Source organism: Ambystoma mexicanum, chromosome 7q (genome assembly GCF_040938575.1).
Source record: "Ambystoma mexicanum isolate Mex_15411 chromosome 7q, UKY_AmexF1_1, whole genome shotgun sequence".
Lineage (NCBI taxonomy): Eukaryota > Metazoa > Chordata > Amphibia > Caudata > Ambystomatidae > Ambystoma > Ambystoma mexicanum.
The window spans coordinates 744,658,585-744,679,913 of NC_090941.1; the positions used below are offsets into that span (position 1 = coordinate 744,658,585).

The 21,329-nt window shown below is 45.6% G+C and overlaps 1 protein-coding gene across 1 annotated transcript in view; it reads right to left on the reverse strand.

Moving 5' to 3' along the window:
- The window catches only part of DDX10 (DEAD-box helicase 10), a 1,554,249-nt gene that overhangs the window by 1,092,598 nt on the left and 440,322 nt on the right, over positions 1 to 21,329 (reverse strand). The window lies entirely within an intron of this gene.

The window sequence follows — 21,329 nt, forward strand, 5'->3', positions numbered from 1 at the left end:
CAGACCCGTGCGGTATCTGGCTTAGACTCTGTATTTATATTGAAAATTGTATATTGTACGTACTGCATATGCTCGGTTTACTGATCACTGTATATATATGTATATATTATAAACTTGTACGAAGTATGCAACACAAAGATACTTCTCAACGCTGTAACCAAATTCTTAAGCGCCCTTCTACCTCTGGGTTTGGAGCGCCATACAAATAAATAAAACAAACAAACAGGTCTTTGCGCGTCTGTAGTTTTAGGATTTGTGAATCAGGTACAAAGTAGCTGGAGCAACCCAGTGAATGCCCCCTTATTTATTCAAGTGCAAACAAATATTTTTGTGAATCACGTCCTTAATGTCAATAGTAATCTGACATCATAACTGGAAGTTAGCTTCTGCAGATGGCACCAACCAGTCTTCCCGCTGGTCCCTACATGCCCTGGATGAATGTCACACCATGGGGCTCCACTTCCCAGGGGAAGAAAGATGGGTGAAACAAAGAAAGGTCAAGAGCAGGCTCTTGAAAGGATCCTTGGTAAATGCAAGGGAACACCAGAAATGTATTGGCTTACACGTGTCTGGAGACCAATCAAGAACATGTACTAGTTAAGAGTTAACCAGTTAGAAAGCATACAGCTGTGGTGCCCCAGCAATACCCACCATGCCCTTCCCTGTCCCCTTCCCCTGTAGTCAAAATCCCCAAGAGAGTACATGCACTACAGGAAGAGAGAAGCGTGAAGATGCAAGATAGGCCAGAGCGGGAAAGGACAGAAAGCAGAGGTAAGGCATGCTCCCGCTGACAAGAGAAACACACTGGACATTAAGGCCCGCTTTGCAGTAGTGGCAGTGCAGACTATTTACCCGTGTGTGGGTGAGCCACAATGGTTGTGAAAGCCTAAACATAGGGCGGAGGCGTGTACACTTGAACTATGCCAGAGGTCACTGTAGCCAGCAGTGAGCAGAGAGAGAATCTGAAGGCAGAGATGGAGTGCAGGAAAGCAGGAAAGACAAGCGAAGAGGCAAGAGGGAAGCAGAGGTAAAACAAAACTGCAAAACCAAGTGAGGGCAGAGGGTCAGCCAAGACCACCATCCGAAAATCCAGAGTATTGAGCATAGAAAAAGCAAGGGGCTGAAAATGGAACACCAACAGAGCCATCAAATAATGTTGCCAAGCAATTCCCTCAAACCAGACCTGTTATTTATAGTCTCATCTAATCCCTAAAACAGCTAGTCCTTTGTCTATGTCTTTGCCTTTGAGGCTTCACTGGGGGTCTTTGTGGAGTGCCGACTGCCACCTCAGAATAAGCTATACCATATCTAATGGAGCCTTCCTATCCTTTGCACAACTGCCATTTGGACACATTTCCCCACCATCTCCGTAATCCATTTTCTCTCTTGCTCTCCCCCACCTTGCTCCTATAATTTACATACGGACAACTCACCACAAGCAGTGATTCAAAGGTGCTGCTACCCAGGAGGAACATGGTCGCTGTTCTCCACTTGATAGGTTTTATTGCCTTCAGCATTTAACATACTGATTTTAAAGTAGGGGCATGTGCAAGTCACAGGGCCTCATTACACGGATGGCGGTAAGGGTTTACCGGTACCAGTATTTTACCGGTACCGGTAAATCCTTACCGCCTTACTACGAGGTCCCTTTGCAGGATGGGGAATTTAATGCCTGCTTTTTGCAGGCGTTAAAAACCAACCCGCAAGGGGACCAGGGAGCTAATTACGGTACTGCAATTTGCGGTACCGTAATTAGCGCCTTCCCCATTCCCATAGAACCCTATGGGGCAAAAATGGGAATGGGGAAGGGCAATGGTGGAAGGGGGAATTACCGCCCCGCCAACCTTGGAATAGGGCGGTAATTCCCCTTTCCACCAAGGCGGTGCCGGTATTTTACCGGCATGAACCATGGCGCTAATAGCGCCATGGTTCACCGCCATCCGTGTAATGAGGCCCACAGACTTTAAATTGTTCTTGATGCACCTGAATCTAGTTTTCCTTCGATTCCATTTTGTTGGTTAAGGAGTTCAGCTCTGTAACGCATTAACTATAAGCTTTCTATACTAAAACGTTTCTCAAGGAGCTGCCTTTCCCATAGAGATAGGTTCCAGCTTAGTAAGCATACACACACAGACATCCAAGCAAGACAACCTTGAATAACACGCTGAGACAAGATGTCCGATTTAAACGTTTTTTTGAAGAGTGTCTTTACTATCATTCCCACATTCGGTTCTGTGATTGAAGTGGGCAGTTCGAAGTGAACACATGAATTCCCACTGCGCAGCAAATGGACATCAGAAAATTGCACAGAAATGTCAGATATGCAGACATATTATGCATACTTCTGAAGAAACTAGAACACTAAATTATCACCAAATGTGGCTGCGGGGTTCAATCAGGTTACTTGATTGCATACTGCAGCTACTGTTACATGCCGGCATGTCGAGCAAGCTGGGAGCCCGTAGTCGTTCTTGCCAAAATAAGCCATGAAGACTTTGGTCAGTGACAAACTGCTCAGTGAATTTTAAACAATAACGGAGTGACAGACTGCACCTATAAGGGATAGGAGTCCCTATATGAATTAGAAGTCTCATGGAAAAGTGTCACCAAAGGTCCCTCATTCCCTTTTTTTTCTTCCTGGCTCTCTTCCCTACATCATCTTTCTTTTAGCCCGGTTTTACTTCCTCACTGATTATACCAGCCTTTGCCCACTAGGTAAGCTAGGGCCAAACATGCAATCTTATGGTGATCCCCGGCAACTAAGCATGAAGTCTTTCAGTTCAGGGTTAACTGGACTTCATTTTGTATTAGCATTCACCAACAAGGAAGGAAATGTCCAGCTATTGCTGTCCAGTGAAAATAACTGATTAACAATTTTCTAAGCAACTTAGAAAGGCCGGCCGACTTAAAAACAAGGACTTCTTGAAGTCGTTCACATTCAGCTAGTTTAAATCATTCTTGTGTTTGCTTCAAGAAGCAGCTAAGTTTTGCAGAGCCACGTGGATGGCCGGGAGAACTGTGCATTAAGAGTAGGATGGTTTAATCATATAAAACACTTTAGGTGTATGAAGGGTCGTTCACAATATTAAAGAAGATGGAAACATCACACAAGTAAGTGACTACAATTTCATTTACAGATTTGGATGATGGTGGTAAGAGAAAGGGTGGCGTACAAGAACAGGGGAGAGGGAGTCTAGCTAGTTGGAGCAGGTGCGGATAGACAATGGCTGATTCATACTAAGTGAAATATTTCCTTTGTAGAGTTAAAGAAATCTTTCAAAAGGAGTGTGGGGGATTGCTTATGAGAGATTGTTGCGGGTAGGGTTCTGTGGTGGGAGACAGTAGTCAGACAAGAAGAGCAGCTTTCTTGAGCTTGTTAGTGAGGTACGATGGTTTATTGGCATTAAAGGCCTTGTAGCCGCAGCACAGATGGGGCGGAGATATACTTGGAGAATAACAAGCATCTGCTTTGAACAACAAAAATTACTGGCGTAAGAGAAAAAGCAGACTACAAAAGAGCCAAGTGATGTAGTCCAAACTGGAGGCAGGATACAGTGCTCATTCCCAAGCATAAACAAAGAACCAACCAAGGCTGAGGTGATGTACACAGCTGCTATGGGTGTCTTCGATACTTGGTTACTCCATAAACACAGCATTTTCAGAGACTCAAAAATATATCTCTCCCTCTTCTCCTCTCCAACGCACATACTAGACAAATGTTAAAAAGACATTTTAAAGAAACATGAAAGAAAATATAGCAAATTGTCCACAAAAGAAATCCCATATCCAACAAAAGAGCACACACGCACACAGGTTGCATTGCTACTATATTGCTGCAAGGAGCAATCCGGAGTAACCCCTACTTCAGGAAGGAAATACAGGGGCGAGAGGCGCCACTGCAGATACTGTTGCGGGTATAAGGGCCACCTCGAATCTCCGCTCTGCACGAATCAGAAACGTGAGCGGAATCCGGATTCTGCTGGAAAACGAGAAGCCTCTGAGAAGTCTGCATCTTCAATTAAACCCGACAGAATCTATTTGGTAGCTTCTAAGCACTGAGCCCAGCATATGCCATTACTTAACACAAATCAAGATTCAATCTCCAGCAGAAGCCTCAGGGTCTGCCCATTTAAAATGTGAAAAATAATTGAAAATGCTATTATTCTTTCCTAACTGAGCAGTGCAGCCTCTTTTAAGATAACATATCTTCCCCGCTTGGGTAATCGTCTCGCAGAGTCTAACCTCTGTTACACACAAAGTCCCTTCCAAAATGAAGGATGGAGGCTATGAAGCTAAGCAGCAGAACGGCTTAGTGCCATGGCCGCAGCTACACGAGCTACAGTGCCGATGTGCTCGCATGCCTTTATGCAGGTAATAGGTTTTCTTTTAAAAAAGTAAATCACTTAAAAATCTTTTAAAGAAAATTTATTTCAGCTACCATGGTTTACTCACCTTTAATCTCATATTATAACAGCATGATCGCGGATTAAAAATGCAAACTGTTCTTGCATTATATCAATATCAAAATCACTTGTACTGCACGTTTTGATTTCCCGTTCAGCAAGCCGCTCATGCGCAAAAAAAACATTACCAGAGATGCACAATTTCACTAAAACTGCAAACAGAACCTCTCGCCTGCCTTGCCGGTATTGATTTACCACGGAGAGAGAGAGAGGTCTGCTGGGAGACAGAATATTCTCCTCACAATTATGCAGACAAAATTAAACAGCACAATTTGCTGAAAGGTGTGACCGGTGAAAGGTTAGTACTTTAATGAACCAATCACGAGAATGGAATAAATGCCCCCTTAGCGCGCGCGTCCTCGGCAGGTCGGAAGCCATTCTAGTGTAGGTCTTATTAAATCAAGGTTTCCTCGCATCACTGCACTCGGACTTGGCACGGACTTTGAAACGCTATGGAAATGCTCATGCAAAATCAAAAGTAGTCTCACTTGCTGACACTTCAGTCTCTGAGAAAAGTTCCAAGCTAAAGATACCTTTACATGCACACAAACTCAAGTCACATTCGCAGCCTACAAAATGTAGCTCATGCCAGATATTAGGTGTGAATAAAATCACCTGATGGAGTATGTGTAATACTTGCGAAGAATGTATCCGCAATTTACACCTGGAAATAAGCACTAAAAATGTAAACAACGTAATGAGCGAGTTTGCATATGATGAACTGTGGATCATGCATCCTGCAAGCTGGCTCTTTACATTGTTTACATTTTAAGTTACCCAGTGTGGTGGGTCAGAAGAGATAGACACTGATTCTCCATCTCACTGATTATTGTATTACATTAAAGAAGAAATGTCTATCTTTCCTTATGCTATCCAACGCCCAAACTAACCCGTCCTAAACCTACCATTATTATCCCAAATAAAAGAAGGCGAATGTCTCCCTTCTCCTGAACACTGGAGTTTGCAGACAGTTCACTTCAGTGGTGGATCCTTATGTAGTGTGGTGGATCCTTATGTAGTGTGATGAATCTGAAGATGGCATCACTCCTTTCTCTGAGGTAACCTTCCCTCATGTGGCCAGGGTGAGACAGACACTTTGTGATCCAAACCCTTGGGGCGGCTATATGAGGGAGCATCACATGGAGGAACGCGCTCCCTGGGGAGAGGACAGCATCATTGGAGGAAGACATGTATCCCTCCTTTCCTTTTAGGGATATTGCTTCCTTTCATCAGTCCCTGATGGCTTATTTGAATATTCTCCCTGAACCCCTTGCCAACGCCACTTCCAATATTCCCCCACATGACATAGGTAATATTAAATCCACAACCGGGACGAGGAAGAGACAGGGAGCAGCTATGATTACTCCCAATACAGTCCAATATCAACTTCCACAGTATTGTGCTAAAAGCAATCAGACAACTACAATGAGGGCCAGAGCAATAAAGAGGACTAGGACAAACAAACCGGTGCCGCAGTCTAGTCTTTGGAGATTGCTTCGACAGGCCGGGAACTTTAAATTCGAGACAGTTGATGATGAAGTGTGTGAGATGCAGGAGTGGACACTGAAAGCAACGCAGATCGCCGTTCAGAACGCTGGGTAGGAGCACGCCATGGGAAGCTGCGAGCAGGCGATACTGCCAGAGGAAGCTGGAGTGCAGAGAAGCTGCCACAGTAGAGCGTGAAGCAGCAGGAACTGCGCATAGGTGGAAGTGGCACAGAGAAAGCACAGCAGGTAATGGGACACACACCAAGCCAAAAAAGTGAAGGGAACTGAAAGAAGGCACGAGAAAGGTATTTCCAGCGCATGGAAGTCAAACAGGTTACTAGGGTTTCATTAAAAGTGTATGCCGCGTCGAGCGAGGGACACGAGAGTCAGAGAATGAAGTGTATGAAGAACCTGATGTATGACGAAGTTCTTTAGGTCCTTCGGGGGTGACTTCTGGAAGAGCTCCCTCCACCTAGCTAGCCTTTTCTTCAGTGCCCGTGGAGTCAGTGCGTCACACGTGGAACAACTTTCCCAGCCGTGGTCGGGGCCAAGGCAGCAGAGGCAAAGGGCATGGGGGTCGGATGTAGGGAAGAGCCCCTCGCAGGCTGGACATCTGCTGAAGTCGACATGTGCCGGGGAGGAGCGTGGTGTCGGAGGACCAAGTACCTCATTGAACAGAAAAAGACAAAGATAGAAGAATATCCGGGGAAGAGCGCGTGGTATTACATAGCGAAGCCAAACCCAGGAGCGCTGGTCAATTCGGCCCGTTGCCGTCAACACGGAAAAGGGGACTGAGGAATGGCATCGGTGGGCGGACTCAGGTGAGTGCATGCTCCCAGGGCCGTGCCCCTACGCACCTCTAAATTTAAAAGGGAAAGAAGATTTTTGTTCTGGTGAAAAAGGTTCCGTCTCCCGTCCCTCTCGTAAGAGTACCCATATTCCTTCTTCTCCATTTGTTTTACAGTCTATTTCTCCATAGATCATCTTTGTCTCAGTAAAAAGGGGTTTTTCTTTTAAAGTAGTGGTTAAAACCTCTGGACAACAGCAACACATTTTGGTGGTTTCTCTCCACCTTTCTTTTCTGGAAGGGCTTGAAGGGGTATTACTAAAAGCATTCTTAGGGAGATCCTCATAGGAATGGGAGCCCTTGTCTGCAAAGGGGGAGCCTCTCCCAGTCCCAGTGAGGTCCCACTTGCCTTGACCCCTAAGGAGGGTGTTGCGGAGCAGGATCGCATCACGGGGGAGAGGGGTGAGCTCACCTAGGGGAGAAGGGACACATTTCAGAGATTCGTCACATCAGTTAACACACTCTAGTGGAAGAGACAATCATAACTATCTCATTACAAGGAACTATACTGATCAAATAATCCTAAAAGTAACTTAAAAAAACCCAATAGAGGGGGGTGCTGTAGAGATGCATTCAGAATGGCAGCTTACCCTGTGAACTCCAGCAACAGACTTAGTTTTTTTCTATGGAAATAACAAAAGAATCCCTATAGAGCAGCTTAGATAACATCATGGCTCCAATAAAATGCCAGAGATTGGGAGCAGGTAACTTTGGAATCCATCGCCCCTGATTTGCCAATGTCTCAGCATCTTCCCACAAGAGTCCCGGGAGCTGACATGGTGGTGCAGCAGAACGAATGTCTGAACGTGTTACCATTGGATGAGTGACGCACCCAGAGGTGATTAATGATAAGAGTGCGACAAGGCAGAAGAGTCTAGCACCCTGCCTTTTCTGGCTGTACACAACATTCAGGATCTATGAGGAGAGCCGTGCAAAGAAACGAACACTCTCCAATCCTTAGGTACGTAAACCTGAAGGATACTAACAGATATCAGACCGTAGGGTATGTTCGGAAGAGTATCAGGTTTGCAGATTCTCCTTGTGCTGCTTAGAAAGAAAATATAATAGAGTGCATGAGAAAGGTGGCAGAGGAGTGGCACCAGTTCTTGGTACACAGGCACATTTATCAACTCATCCGTAGGTTGCTGGAAGTAACAACCTAACAAGATTGGAGGATCTTACAAAATCATGTAACCAAAATTATAATGAACGCCGGCTTCTGCAAGGGAAAGGCGATCAAAGAATGACAGCATACCGGTAGTGCCATATTCCATACATATCCCACAATACTATGTGCTCTGTACCAATACAAGAAGGAACACACTTCTCTTCAGATGACACGCCAGCCCTCAACTCGTATTGTTGTTATGACCATTCTTGCTGAAGGGTAACTGATTATTGCTGATTGTAACCAATGGCTTACTGTACAGAGAACAGCACACAGTACTCACCAACTCAGGAAGGCTTTTGTTCTGGTTGGAGACGTGTTGCTGATTTACAAGCAAGGTAGTGCACCTGTGGGAAGGGCCTGATCCCTCTACAGTGTTTTATTAGCTTGTGGAAGTTTATAGTAACCCCATTTACCCAGGTAGAACACATTGTGGCTCCCTCAGTCGAAGGAGATGAGTTTAGATGAGCAGTATCAGCAAAGTCCCTGGCAAAAAATATTGTTCTCCTGACTAACTTTGGAGGAGGCCTCAAAATGGGTGGTAATCATTAGCAGCACAATCTATCACTGCAACTTCAGATGAGAACTCTGACAAGTCGAATGAATCTTGCCTGCAACCATGTACACCCGTCTGCAATCGAAGGACATTTTCTCCATCAAACATGGCATAAAGAAACCACTTCCGATGTGTCTTGCATTCTGGGCCACATGGATGAGGTGGAACTACAGGTATTGGATAGGACGAGCATAGGCTGAATGTACAGAAGGCAGACCCTCCAAATTTGCCCAAGACTCTCCAACAAGTCAGAGATGACCTTAAATTGTAGGAATGTGGAAAAACGTGTGCATCCAGAAACCGGAGAAACCAGGAGGTTGTGCATGTCGCAAGCATCTGGCGTCTGGTGCGGCTTTATGGTCAGTGTTCAGATTGCGTGACTAGAGTAGAGGCCCTTGTTAGGTCCATTCCTCTAACGTCTCTGCCTGTGCTGTTGGGTCGGATCAGCATTTTACGTGACAGCTCCCCTGTGTGCCCTTCCTTAGGTGCCCAGTGCCTTGAGGGTCGAGACAGAGGGTGCTACCTTGCACGCACAAAGTAATGTGAGGCCACACCTGGTAGCGCTGAGGAAGTGGGACTGCAGTGGCCTGCGGTTGCGAGACAGACCCTCAATGTTAGTCAAGTTGCCTTCAACGAGCATACATGGAGAGGGGGCCCCAAAGGGCTCAGACACCCTCTCGAGCGGCAAGGTAAGGGGGAATGTTAGTGTTAATATCACACCAACGTTGGAGCGTAGAGAGAGTAGCTGTTAGTTATTTGTGCTCTCCTGAGTGCTTTTGGGTGGACCCTTTCTTCCCATAGCTCAGGAGGATCCAATTGAGCACAATATCTTTGAAGTGCTCAGACTACTCATCGCACTTGTGTGGACCGCATCGGAGTGAGGTGAGTTTAGTCGCTGGAGTTTTTGTAAAGAGTCATTGCTGGATACAAATGGGAACCACGGTACATAAAGTTATGTACTACTTAATGAGTAACAGCTTCATTGATGAATCTAAATTAAAAACTCAGGCTGCTTATCCAATTGACCACGCGACTCAGTCTATCAATGTGCCTCAGGAAAGAGGTACTCCGCTGAGTGATGCAACTTGGTTAGCTCTGCAGAAGATCAAACATACATGCTGGGGACTTACCTATAACAGCCACAAATATAAAGCAACATATTAATGTGTTTCTTCAAACATCGAAGCACTAGTGAAGGGGATACCCCAGTTATTTCCTCTCTGCCTTTCTGACCTAATTTTGGAGAAGCTGGGTAAGTTTTACTGTCACAGGATGGAGTGACAGTTGTTTGTCACCCAGAAGCAGTGCAGCCAATACAGCATTCTTTATCCAACACATCTTTAGTCTCCTCATCAGCTTCGTAAGTGCTAGAGCTCATTCAGAAGAAGCACTTCTTTTGTCTCAACTTTGATCTCAGAGTCGCCATCTCCTTATAGGCCTCAAATAACACTCAAACGATTCTCTTTCAGCAGCCTCCCTTACTGCCTTACAATTCGTACTTAATTCCCTGGTTAAGGTTTTTGAGCAAATTAGGGATGAAGTCAAAACTCACTTAAATGTTCAAAACGAGTTACATTGCAGTATAAATGTTGCCAGGGAGAAGTGCTTAATGCTTTAAGAACATGAAAACATATATAGGAATCTGTGCGTGTACCGATTGAAGTAATGGCATGTCACACTCCAACTTCTGAGAACACTTAATGGGTGATGTTGGATACTCTGCCTTCAGTATCTTTCTTGAGAGAGTTCCAGCGGCTTAGCCAACTTCCATCTGAACCTTCACCCGAGCGGCAAATAGTGAGCATTCCCAACACAGCACCTTCTTTTGGCGCTAGCGGCCCACTGGGAAAGGCAGAGAAAAACACTTAATCTCCCTGCCCTAAGAAAACAAACAATCAGAAGGCCAGTGAAATAAATAACGCTTCCTCAGTGTTCTTCAAGGCCGTATTTGCTAAAACTAAGGGAACAAGAAAAATAAGATACAATAATAAGGTTGGTAAGATAAACCAAAACCCCTGTTCCTTCCGAAGAAATTAACTACACAGTGGTGGCAGGGTCGGGCCTCTCTTGGGTAACCCCAGTCAAAATGGACAACTGGGGTCTCCTTTCACAGGGAGACCCCCCCCCCCCCCCCCCAAGAGCGCAGCCTGCAGGAAGGATGAACCTGTCAGGCTAGGGGATCAGGTGAAAAGGCAGGAGCAAGCAGCAGAGCTGTGAAGGAAGACAAATAGATACAACAATTCAGTATCCTTTTTGGGCCAACAATGTACTACCCATGCCACCCCCAGACAACCCCACTCTTAGCTGTGGTGCTGCAGCGACATGCGCAAAACCTACTTGCACATTTCCAACCAGCGAAGAGCAATGATGCAAAGATCCACAAACCAATGTGCAAGGGTCCAAGGTAGACTAAGCAAGGTCTGAATATTCAAAGAATCCTGACCCAGGAGGCACAAGAGCGCCCTCTAGGGAATACACAGTCACAGAAATCCAGTAAGCAGGAAGTTCCACAAAACACAGTTCACTTAAAGGAAGTTCAAGTAAGCACAGTTCCACATGGAGAGAACGTAGAAATAAAGAAAATCCAAATAAGAGGGCAGGAAAAATTATGCAACACGAAGTTCCAAGGTCAGGGAGTCCAAGTTCATCAAGCAGAGGGGCAAAGAAGGAGGCAGTCCAATCCACGTTTAACCAGGATCAAGAGGGGCCAGGTAATCCAATATGAGGAGACCAAGCAGGGACCGAAGCAAACAGCAAAGTCAGTAACCGAGGAGTAGATGTGGGGTCGAGAGTACCGGGTAGTCAGTCAGCAGGACAACCAGCGTTGGGAGCAGAGAAGGACACAGACAGAAGCAAATCTGATAGAAGGCCAGGGGGGTCTTGTAACCGCAGAGAATCGGGATCAAGGAAAACAAGAAAAACACACAAAGCAACCTTGCCGGGCGAACGCAGCGGTTTAGGATCACTTAAATGCGGTTTCCTTACTTCCGGGTAGAGCGCGGGAGTGCGAGGACCTGAAGCGTCACATGGGAGGCGGGTGCGGCGGCTGATGGGAGGTGAAGTCCATTGTGGTTGACGGGGCGTTCGTTGCCTGAGGCGCCACGGCAAGCGCCACTGCTCCAGAGTATGAGAATGCCGGGGGTGACCAGCCCCTGGATGCGGACGGTATGTCACAGTGGTCCCCTCTAACGTTATACCAAGAAAAGGAACAAGAAAGGTCAAAATTTAACTTTGCCACAAATAGAGAAATAATCTTCTACTGATTCTAAAATGGAGCACTGTGTGGCAAATACTTCTAGGGAACTTCATGCACAATATTCTACACTCAGAACTAACACCCCCGTAAGCAAGGATGCCTAACCATCTAGAAGGAACTTGGTACAAACACATTTGCTTCCAAGAGGTTCTACACCTGCCACTTGTGGGGAGAGGATTATTCAACCTGCAGTTACTCCGAGATTGGAGGCTCATCGTACCCTTTGAGAGGGTCCTCTGGCCATCCAGAAATGACCCAGAGGCAGACACCAATGGAAGATTTGAATTTTGGAGCTTCGTGCCAGACAGATTTCGCCTCTGATCATTCAAACAGGGTGGATGTTGTTTTGAACATACATAGAAGTTCATCGTCTCGAGATATTGGTCACTCAATACAGTTTCAACAGTATTGTAACTAAGAAAAACAGAAATAAAGGGAAGCTTTGAAAACGAATTGGACATCTTGTGAAAGGATCAGGGTAGAAGTTATCTTCGCCATTGATCACGGAATTATACTTAACCGACGAAACTATTTCACGAAATTTCTTCTCTGCAATTCATTTCAACCACCGACTTGTACCTGGTGGAATTCATCGATGATAAAAGGACAGATGTGGTGATAATTACCATTTTCTCTACCTTGATTAGAAAAGTATCTTTGCAGAGGTTGATAAGAGCAGACAGTTGGGTTTGACAATGAACCCCATATAACCACTTACTTGAGGCAAACCCCCTTTAATTCCAGTATGGGGGTCAAACCTGCACCCGACTAATCTGCACATGGAGATTACTTGCCAAAATGGTGGAAAAGCGGATCACAGGGCTACATGTGTGGACAGTACTCCCTGGAAAGGGCTAAAGGAAGATGATTGGTCCTGACTTTCAGGGGCTTTGGCTTCCACCAAGTATATTTCCAGAGCGGGGTTTTAGCAGGAATACTGTGATAAATATTCTCTCATGGTCATTGTAAAATCATTCTTTGTGTTTTTTTGTGTTCTAATGAGATTATTATTTTACAGGAAACGTTGTCGTCTCAGGAGGTCATCTTGGATGATTTCTGTTTAATGTCTCAGCTTGCTACATCAGGAATAAAGGTAGGCCCCAAAATGGGCTGCTACAAGCAGACAAAACAGACACTTTTGCGTCGATACATGTTTGACGATAACACTGTGGGAATCTTGGGAGTCCATGCTGTTTTAGTCCACAGAAATGCGTTATTAAATGCTTTTTCTAAGGACACTCTTCAGAAATGTCCTGGATTCCTGGAAAAAATTGAAGATGGGTAGAGACACATGGGCATGACCTCATTTTACTTGCAGACGACTTAAACGCAGGTGGTCTTAGTAATGTCTCTAAAATAAATATTGTATGTTCGAGCTTTACTAGAGATAAGTTACAGTTAAAAAAAAATAGTCATAGGCGTCCCTCTGCGAGAACGAATACAGCTAAATTACCTGTTATTTGGGAAGGTACCCACTCGAGAATCTGCAGCCACACATTAGCTCATTGTACCTTTCACAGAAGGAACATTTCGGTGCTGAACTGCCCATGTGGGCGGGACAAAGACGGATATGCAAATGGATATTTCCCTTCTGTGAAAAGGTAGTGAGCTAAAGTGTGGCTGCGGAATTTCGAGTGGCTACCTCCCCAAAGAACAGGTCGTTTAGCAATGTTCGTTCTCGCAGAGGGGCTCCTATGACTATTTTTTTGATTGTTTAAGGGACTTCGGTTTAGTCACCTTACGTTTCCTAGGGTCATTCAGACGTGGAGCCCATGCTCACTGTGCTCAGAGAGGCACAGCTCCACCTCACTGATGAGGCCCAACAAGGCTAAAACACGTGTCTGGTGTTGCTGTTGGTACTCTTGTTCAGAAGAGAATTACAATCGCATTTTGGTGCTGGATTGCCCATGTGGGCGGGACAAAGACTGATCTGCAAATGTTTACCTTCTTTGAAAGATACAGTGAGCTAAAGTGTGCCTGCCGACTCTCCAGTGGGTACCTTCCCAAAGAACAGGCCATATAGCTGTGTTTGTGCTCACAGAGGAGCGGCTATGACTATTTTTTGATAAATTACACTTATTTAACATAGTGAATCTTTGGAATAATTTCCTTACGGAATGGTCCCTATACAGATCGAACAGGAATAATCAAGGTGACGAACAGAGGGAGAAAACCCAATTATGTTTTTGCCACGGAAAGGATTTTTAGAGACTATTAATTTTAAAGTTGAACATACGCAACAAAGCGACCACAACATGCTTATGGGACAGGTTTCAAATTTATGTTGTATTAAAATGGTACAAGTCATCCCTAATATCGAAGTTACAAACTGTGGTCGAACTATTAGATGGTCCCCTTGTTTCATTGCCAAAGTTAATAAGGCAATTGATAACAAATTGCAAACAACTTCAAGTGGGCGTCGATGCTGGAATTTCTTCCCAACTCTCTTCCCCACTTTTGTGAAATGAATACTGGACAATTATTCTACTTCTACACTCAAAGGCAGAAAGAGACTGCACAGATTTAGTGTTAAATGCAGGAGATTAAAAAAGAGATTGGACAAATGATTTAGAAGGTTATGAAGAGTGAGCTGAAGAAGGTTAGTTAAAAAATAATCAGTAATCCTGGTTGCAATATAAAAACAAATCGAAGGCTGCAAGTTGGATCTTAGAACAGAAAGACACAGAGCCCATGCTAACTTTTTAAATCAGAAAATTAATGTTTGGAACTTGGCAAATGCAAATTCCCCTAGACAAGAAGTAATACAGCAAAACCACATATTGGAGGCCATGTGGATATTGATATTCTATTTCTATCGTGCTGGTACACAAGTGTTTCAGAGCACGGCAAGGGAGCAGGGGAGAACAATACTGCAATCTTTCTACGCCCACTGACATTGAGAACGCACAAGTGAATGGGAGAGGGGGAGGGGAAAAATGAATGGAATGGGGGAGAAGTGGAAAGTGCGAAGCAGAGGAGAAACAGATAAATAATAATAAATAAACAAATAAATAATAAAGGCAACAAACAGTGGTAGTGCAGCCAGCAATTTGCAAGTGCTAGGTTTAAGGCAGCAGACACGGTAGGTCTGATAAGTGCAGGAAGAAAAAGGGGTGGGGGGCTGTATGGGTACAGATACAGACCCCAGTGCAAGGGGTGGCCGCGGAGGCAGTTCAGGAGGGTGGCAGGGTGAGCAGGTACTTCAGCCAGGAGGACAGAGGGTGGCCAGGTGCATGGTGCCAAGAGAGAACAGATCAGCAGAGGAGAGGGGGAGCAAAGGCAGAAGAAAAGAGGAAGGTCTTCAGGTGCTTCCGGAACCAGACATGGTTCTCCTCAAGCTTTAGAGTGGCAGGGAGGCTGTTCTAGAGGAAGGCCCCAGCTGAAAACCGAGATCTACCCCGAGCTTGTTTCTTTGAAAAAAAGACTGAGCCTGAGGGAGTTAGAGGAGCGAAGAGCTTGAGAGGGGGGGTATTTGCGGAGGGATAGCTGAAGGTATTTTGGACCCAGGCCCCAGAAAGCCTTGTGGACAATGCAGAGGGTTTTAAATGTAATCCTTGCATCCACTGGGAGCCAATGGAGAGATTTCAGAGCTGGAGAGATGCGATCCCAGGGCTTGAGGCCAAGGACAAGTATCGCAGTGCTGTTCTGGATTAGTTGCAGAGGTCGGAGAGTAGAGGCAGGTTGATTTAAAAAGAGGCTGCTACAATAGTCCAACCTAGAGAGAACCAGAGCTTGGGATACCATGAGCTTCTGGGGGAAGGAGAGGAAAGGCAAAATACCTCCGAGGAGTTGCAGTAGGAAGTTTGACTTTTTAGAGACCTCTGAGATGTGGGCGGAGAAGGAAAGGGTGGAGTCAAAGATGACCCGAGGTTCTTAGCCTCGCAGGTTAGCCTCGCAGGTGGGGGTAGGAGGAGGGCCAAGGGAAGCCGGCCAAAGAGTGAGAGGAAATGATGGTGAAGGTGTGCCGATGAGGGGTATCTCCTTCTTGCTGGCATTCAGACAAGATCATTGGCAGCACACCAATCTTGAATGGCAGTTAGGCAATCAGAGATGAGAGAGGGAGAGGGAGAGGAGGTGGCCGAGGGCTACCTGAAAATGAATCGAGTGTCGTCAGCGTAGCACTGGAAATCTGAGCAGAAAATGGCAATGCAGTGGGCAGGAGTTGCCAGGTATTGGTTGAAAAGCCAGGGCGAGAGGTTAGACCCCTGGGGAACACCACAGGTATGGAGGAAGATAGATGACAGGAAGGACCCAAGTTGGACCAGGGAGGGTACCCAGGATCAACCATTATGCAAAACTATACGATTATCCACAAGACAACATCCGACCCACTTGAGGTTTGGAATTTGAACTTCGATTGCGAGGAGATAGTATCATAAAGAAGAATAAGAAGTCTAGGGTGCCAGGCACGAACAGCCTCTGCAATCTAGTCCTCAAAGAAAATGCTCCTAGTTGGGCAACTATTTTATTTATTCTGTTTACACAGATTTGAAAGACAAACATATTCTGCAATCTTAGAAACTTTCAACGATTGGACCGATTTCTATAGAGGGGCCGCGTGGACGATCCAGCCTATTATAGATCCATCACCCTGCTCAACGCAGATGGAAAGATGTTCTCCTTAGAGCTCACCAATTTCAAGGAGAGGGTTAAAGGAAAATAACATTTTAAATTCGAGACCAAATTGGGTTTCGCAAAGGTGCGAGCCCTACATTGGGTAGAAATATTAATGAAATCCAGCAATCTGCTAGAAGTTAGTCTACACCAGTTTATATAGCAAAGGTCGATCTCCCTCTGGCTTTTCACAACATGAATAGAAAAAACGGATATATGGTGGATGAGTGGGGCCTTCGGGCCATCTATTAGTATTTTAAATCTAGCTTCACACTAATACTAACCTCTAAGTTCATCTGAACGTACAAGGCCAACTAACATCCCCAACTGAGAATCAGAGGGGCCTAAGGCAGGGCTGCATTCTTACCCCCATGCTTTTTTTTATTTTTTCTTAAACTTATGTTTATTGATTTTACATAAATAACAAAAGAGAAACATTGCAACTTAAAACATCCCTTCGCCCTCCCCCTTCCCTCCCCTTGGATCGGATGAAGTCATATTGTCCCGGGTTCCCATTATGCGTTGAAAATATCTGAAACTTTAATGTTGTGGGGGCACCACTGTTCCATAAAGTCTGACTGGAGATATTGTAGGGTCCCTTCCCACTCTTTTGCAAACTTGTCTCCAGTTCCTTGGATTTTGTGGGTGATTTTCTCCATTGTTATATGGGACCATACTTTCTATAACCAAGTAAATGTCATTGGGGTATTCTTATTTTTCCAATTTTGTGCTATGGTGGTCCATGCTGCTATAAGTAGTCCCGTAAAGCTTCTCCATTGTGATGTGCGATATTGTCTTGCTGTGTCATCTCTGATTCCGCAGAGCCACACCTCCTCCCCCATCAACCCCACATCTGGGAAAATGTTGCCCATTTCGTTTTTCACTTCTTCCTAGAATGGTTGTATACCCCTACAGTCCCACCCTATGTGTCTCCACGTTCCCACTTCATCGCATCCTCTCCAGCGTAGGTTAGGTGTGTTTGGGTACATCGAGTGGAGCTTCTCTGGGGTATAATGCCACTGTGTCATGATCTTGACCCACATCTCCCTGGTTTGTGCCGATCTGGTCATTCTGGGGATCTGTTTCCATAGGTCTGCCCATTGACTGTCCGATGGTTCATTCCCCAGTGTTCTGCCCCATTTTATTCTGTATGTCCATTTGATGTTTTCCCCCTGTGAGTTTATGTATTTGTATAGAGTTGAAACCCACTTTTTTCCCCTGTGTTGGAGATGATATGTGTCCCGAACCCTGTGAGATCCCTGGTTGCTGCCTCTGTGATCATCAGGGAGTTCAGCCAATGTTTTAGCTGCTCATATCTATATCTGTCCCTTCTGGGTATATTCTTGCCAGTAAAGCAAGATTCAAGGGATATGATTTCTTTATCTGCGAACATCTCCCCAATTTTAGTGATACCCACCTTCTCCCAGCTATCGTATGCCCCCTGTTCCATCCCTGGTGGAAATAGTGGATTTCTACAGATGGGTGTAAAGGGTCCTATCGCTGTGGACATTATGCCTTTTCTTGTTTGGGCATCCCATGCTTCTAGCGTGGATTTCATAATTTCACTTATTCCTAGGTTCCCATGTCTGTGCTGCCTCTGTTTCCAGAGGAGTTCTACCAGTGGGGTCCTCGCGACTGCTCTGTCTTGTTTGACCCATATCTGCTGTGGGTTCTCCCCCACCCACTCCCTCAGGACTCTCAGCTGTGCTGCCTGATAGAATTTTTTTAAATGGGGGAGCCCCAACCCTCCTTCACTGGTTGGGGCGGTAAGGACCATCCTGGCTGTTCTAGGCGTTTTCCCCTTCCATACAAAGGACAAAACTAGTTTTGTTAATGATTTAAACAACGAGTCTGGGACACCCACCGGGAGAGCCTGAAAATAATACAGTACCCTTGGGAGGACGGTCATCTTGACGGCTTGTATTCTACCCCACCAGGAAATCTGTAGTGGGTTCCATCTGCCTAGCTCCTTTCGGATGTTTATGAGAAGCGGTGGGTAGTTTTCCTCATAGAATTGCTCTATTTTATGAGGTACAATTATCCCAGATATTTTATACCTTTCAGTACAATCTTAAGGTCCAGAAATGTTGCTTCCCTTTCTATATTTGCTCTGTCCCCTGCCAGGATTAGTATCTCTGATTTTTTTCTATTTATTTTTAGGCCCGAAATGGCCCCATAATTTTCTAGTTCTCTCACTGCAGCTGATAACGTGGATTCTGGGTCCTGTAGGGTTATTAACATGTCGTCCGCGTATGCGATCACTTTGTGTTGTTCACCTGCCATTTCTATCCCTTCTATGTGCACTGATTCCCGTATTTTAATTAGGAGGGGTTCTAAAAACAGAGCGTACAGCAGAGGTGAAAGGGGGCATCCCTGCTTCATTCCTCTCGTTATCCTCACCGTGTTCGTAACCTCGCCATTAATGACTATTCTACTGGATGGGGAATTGTAGTTCGCTCTAATGCTCGCAATATACTGTTCCCCAAACCCCATGCGCTCCAGTATTTTGAACAGAATTGACCACTCCACCCTATCAAAAGCCTTTTCGGCATCTACCGACAGCAATATCGCTGGGGTGTAATTTATACCTATTTTTCCACTAAATGGGCTAGCCTCCTTGTGTTGTCATGAGTTTGTCTGCCGGGAATAAAGCCTGATTGATCTTCACTTATCAGTTTAGGGAGACGCAGGGATAGCCCCGTTGCTAGGATCTTCGTATAGATTTTGCATCTAGATTAATTAGGGAGATTGGCCTATATGATGCTGGGTTTTTAGGATCTTTAACTTGTTTGTGAAATAGCAGTACCTTCGCTTCATTCAAAGTGGGGGTCAGATTACCGCTGTCCTTAAAGGAGTTTAGGAGCCTCGTTAGGATCGGGGTCAATATGTCTGCATATTTTTTATAGAAAGAGGCCGTAAACCCATCTGGGCCTGGGGCTTTGTTACTTGGGAGTCCTTTTATGGTTTTTCTGACTTCCTCCTCACTGATAGGTGTCTCTAGTGACTGCTTGTGGGGTGTGTCAGAAGTTTCTCTTGGATATCTTCGATTGTTTTTTCCAGCTCTTTTTCCCACCGAAACCTTTGTTTATCTCTTGTGATTTTCAACGCAATAATTTTCCCCCTCAACACTGCTTTAAACGCATCCCAGACTGCTTGCAGCGCTACCTCCCCCGTGTCATTTTGTATAAAGTATTCCTCTATCATTTCCCTTATGGACTCCCCTGTCATTGGGTCCTGGATCAGCTCCTGCGGTAGTTTCCACCTCCATAGCCCATTCTTCCTCCCTGGGAGAGTCACCTCCAGCCATAGCGGGGCATGGTCCGAGAGGGCTATTGTGCCCTTATCCAGCCCCTGGATTTTCCCCAGTAGTCCCACTGAGACCCAGAAGTAGTCAATTCTTGACATGGTGTTGTGGACATGTGAGAAGTAGGTGCACCCCCTCTGTTCACCCTTCAGTTCCCTCCAAACATCATTCAGGGCCATTTGATCCATTTGCTGCGTCAGACGTTTTGATGGTGCCCCTTGGCCATGCCCGTTCCCCGTACTCCTATCTATATGTGGATTCCATGCCATATTGAAATCTCCGCCCATGATCACTTCCCCTTTAGCATAGTTTTCCAGTTTCGATAGAACATCCCTAAGAAAGCCGTCCTGTCCTTGATTGGGCGCATATATTGAGGCGAGTGTAATGTGAAGTCCTTCAATTACTACATTGACGAAGGCAAACCTCCCTTCTTTATCCATGCTTGTATTTACTAGTTTAGTGTCCATTCCTTCTCTTACTGCAATCAGTACCCCAGCTTTTTTCTCCGTTGTCGTTGCCTGAGCCCATATTTTGTAGCCTTTTATCCGCATTTTCTGCTTATCCCTCGTTCTGATATGGGTCTCCTGGAGAGGTAGTATGTCCGCCTTCTCCCTTTTAAACTGCTTTTCCAGTTTAGCCCTTTTTGTTGGGTGATTCATGCCCCTTATATTGTATTGCACTATGCGTAACATCCCCATTGTGTTATATTTGTTTGTCGTCGCCTCGGGTCCCCTTGTATTCTTGGTTCATTTCTTTGATTCCTCCGATCCCTTCCCCGCCCTTGAACTTCCCCGCCCCCCAACATTGAACTTTAAACCAACCAAACAGTCCCCCAAGTTGGGCGGGGGTTCCTATTGACGCTAGAGTGTTGCGCCCATCGCTCCCTGCCCTCCTTACCCTCGGGGGGTATGATATGGGGAGTCCTAAACCCCAAAGATCCATTGGTCTTTGCAGAGTTCCAAGCCGTCGGTTTTTCCCCCGACCGCCATCTGCGTGTTGTCCGTTCTGTTCCGTTCTCCTCCCTCACCCCGACATCGATTCCATAATTGCTGTTCCTTGTTCGTACCCCTTGGTTGCATGTTCCTGGGTTCTTCATGTGACTTTTCTCCGGGATTCCCTCCCTGTATTAGTCTTCTTTTGCGTAATTGTTTCCCAACCCATTGGTCTTCTCATTCGAACCCTCCTGTTCGAGGACTCCCCCCCCCCCGTTCCCCCTCATCTTCCTGTAGACCCAATGTGCTCATACCTTCCTCCACCGTGGTTACTCTTCTCTGTTTCCCTTCCCACGTAAATAGCAGCCCAAATGGGAAGGTCCATTTATAGCGGATTTGCTTTTCTATCAGAACTTTCACCAGTGGGGCCATTGCTCTCCTTTTTTGGAGGGTTATCAGAGCGAGGTCTTGGTATAATTGGATGTTTTGACCGTTCATTTTAATGTGTTCCAGTTCTCTGGCTCTCCTGAGGATCTGTTCTTTCTGTGGGTAGGAGGAGAGAGCCGCTAGGACATCGCGTGGTCTTTCCCCTGGGGCCCCCGATCTTTTTGGTCCGACTCTGTGGATTCTATCGATTCCGATTTCATCAGTGTCTTGGGACCCCAAAATGTCTCTAAACACCTTCTTTACCGCCTCTTTCAG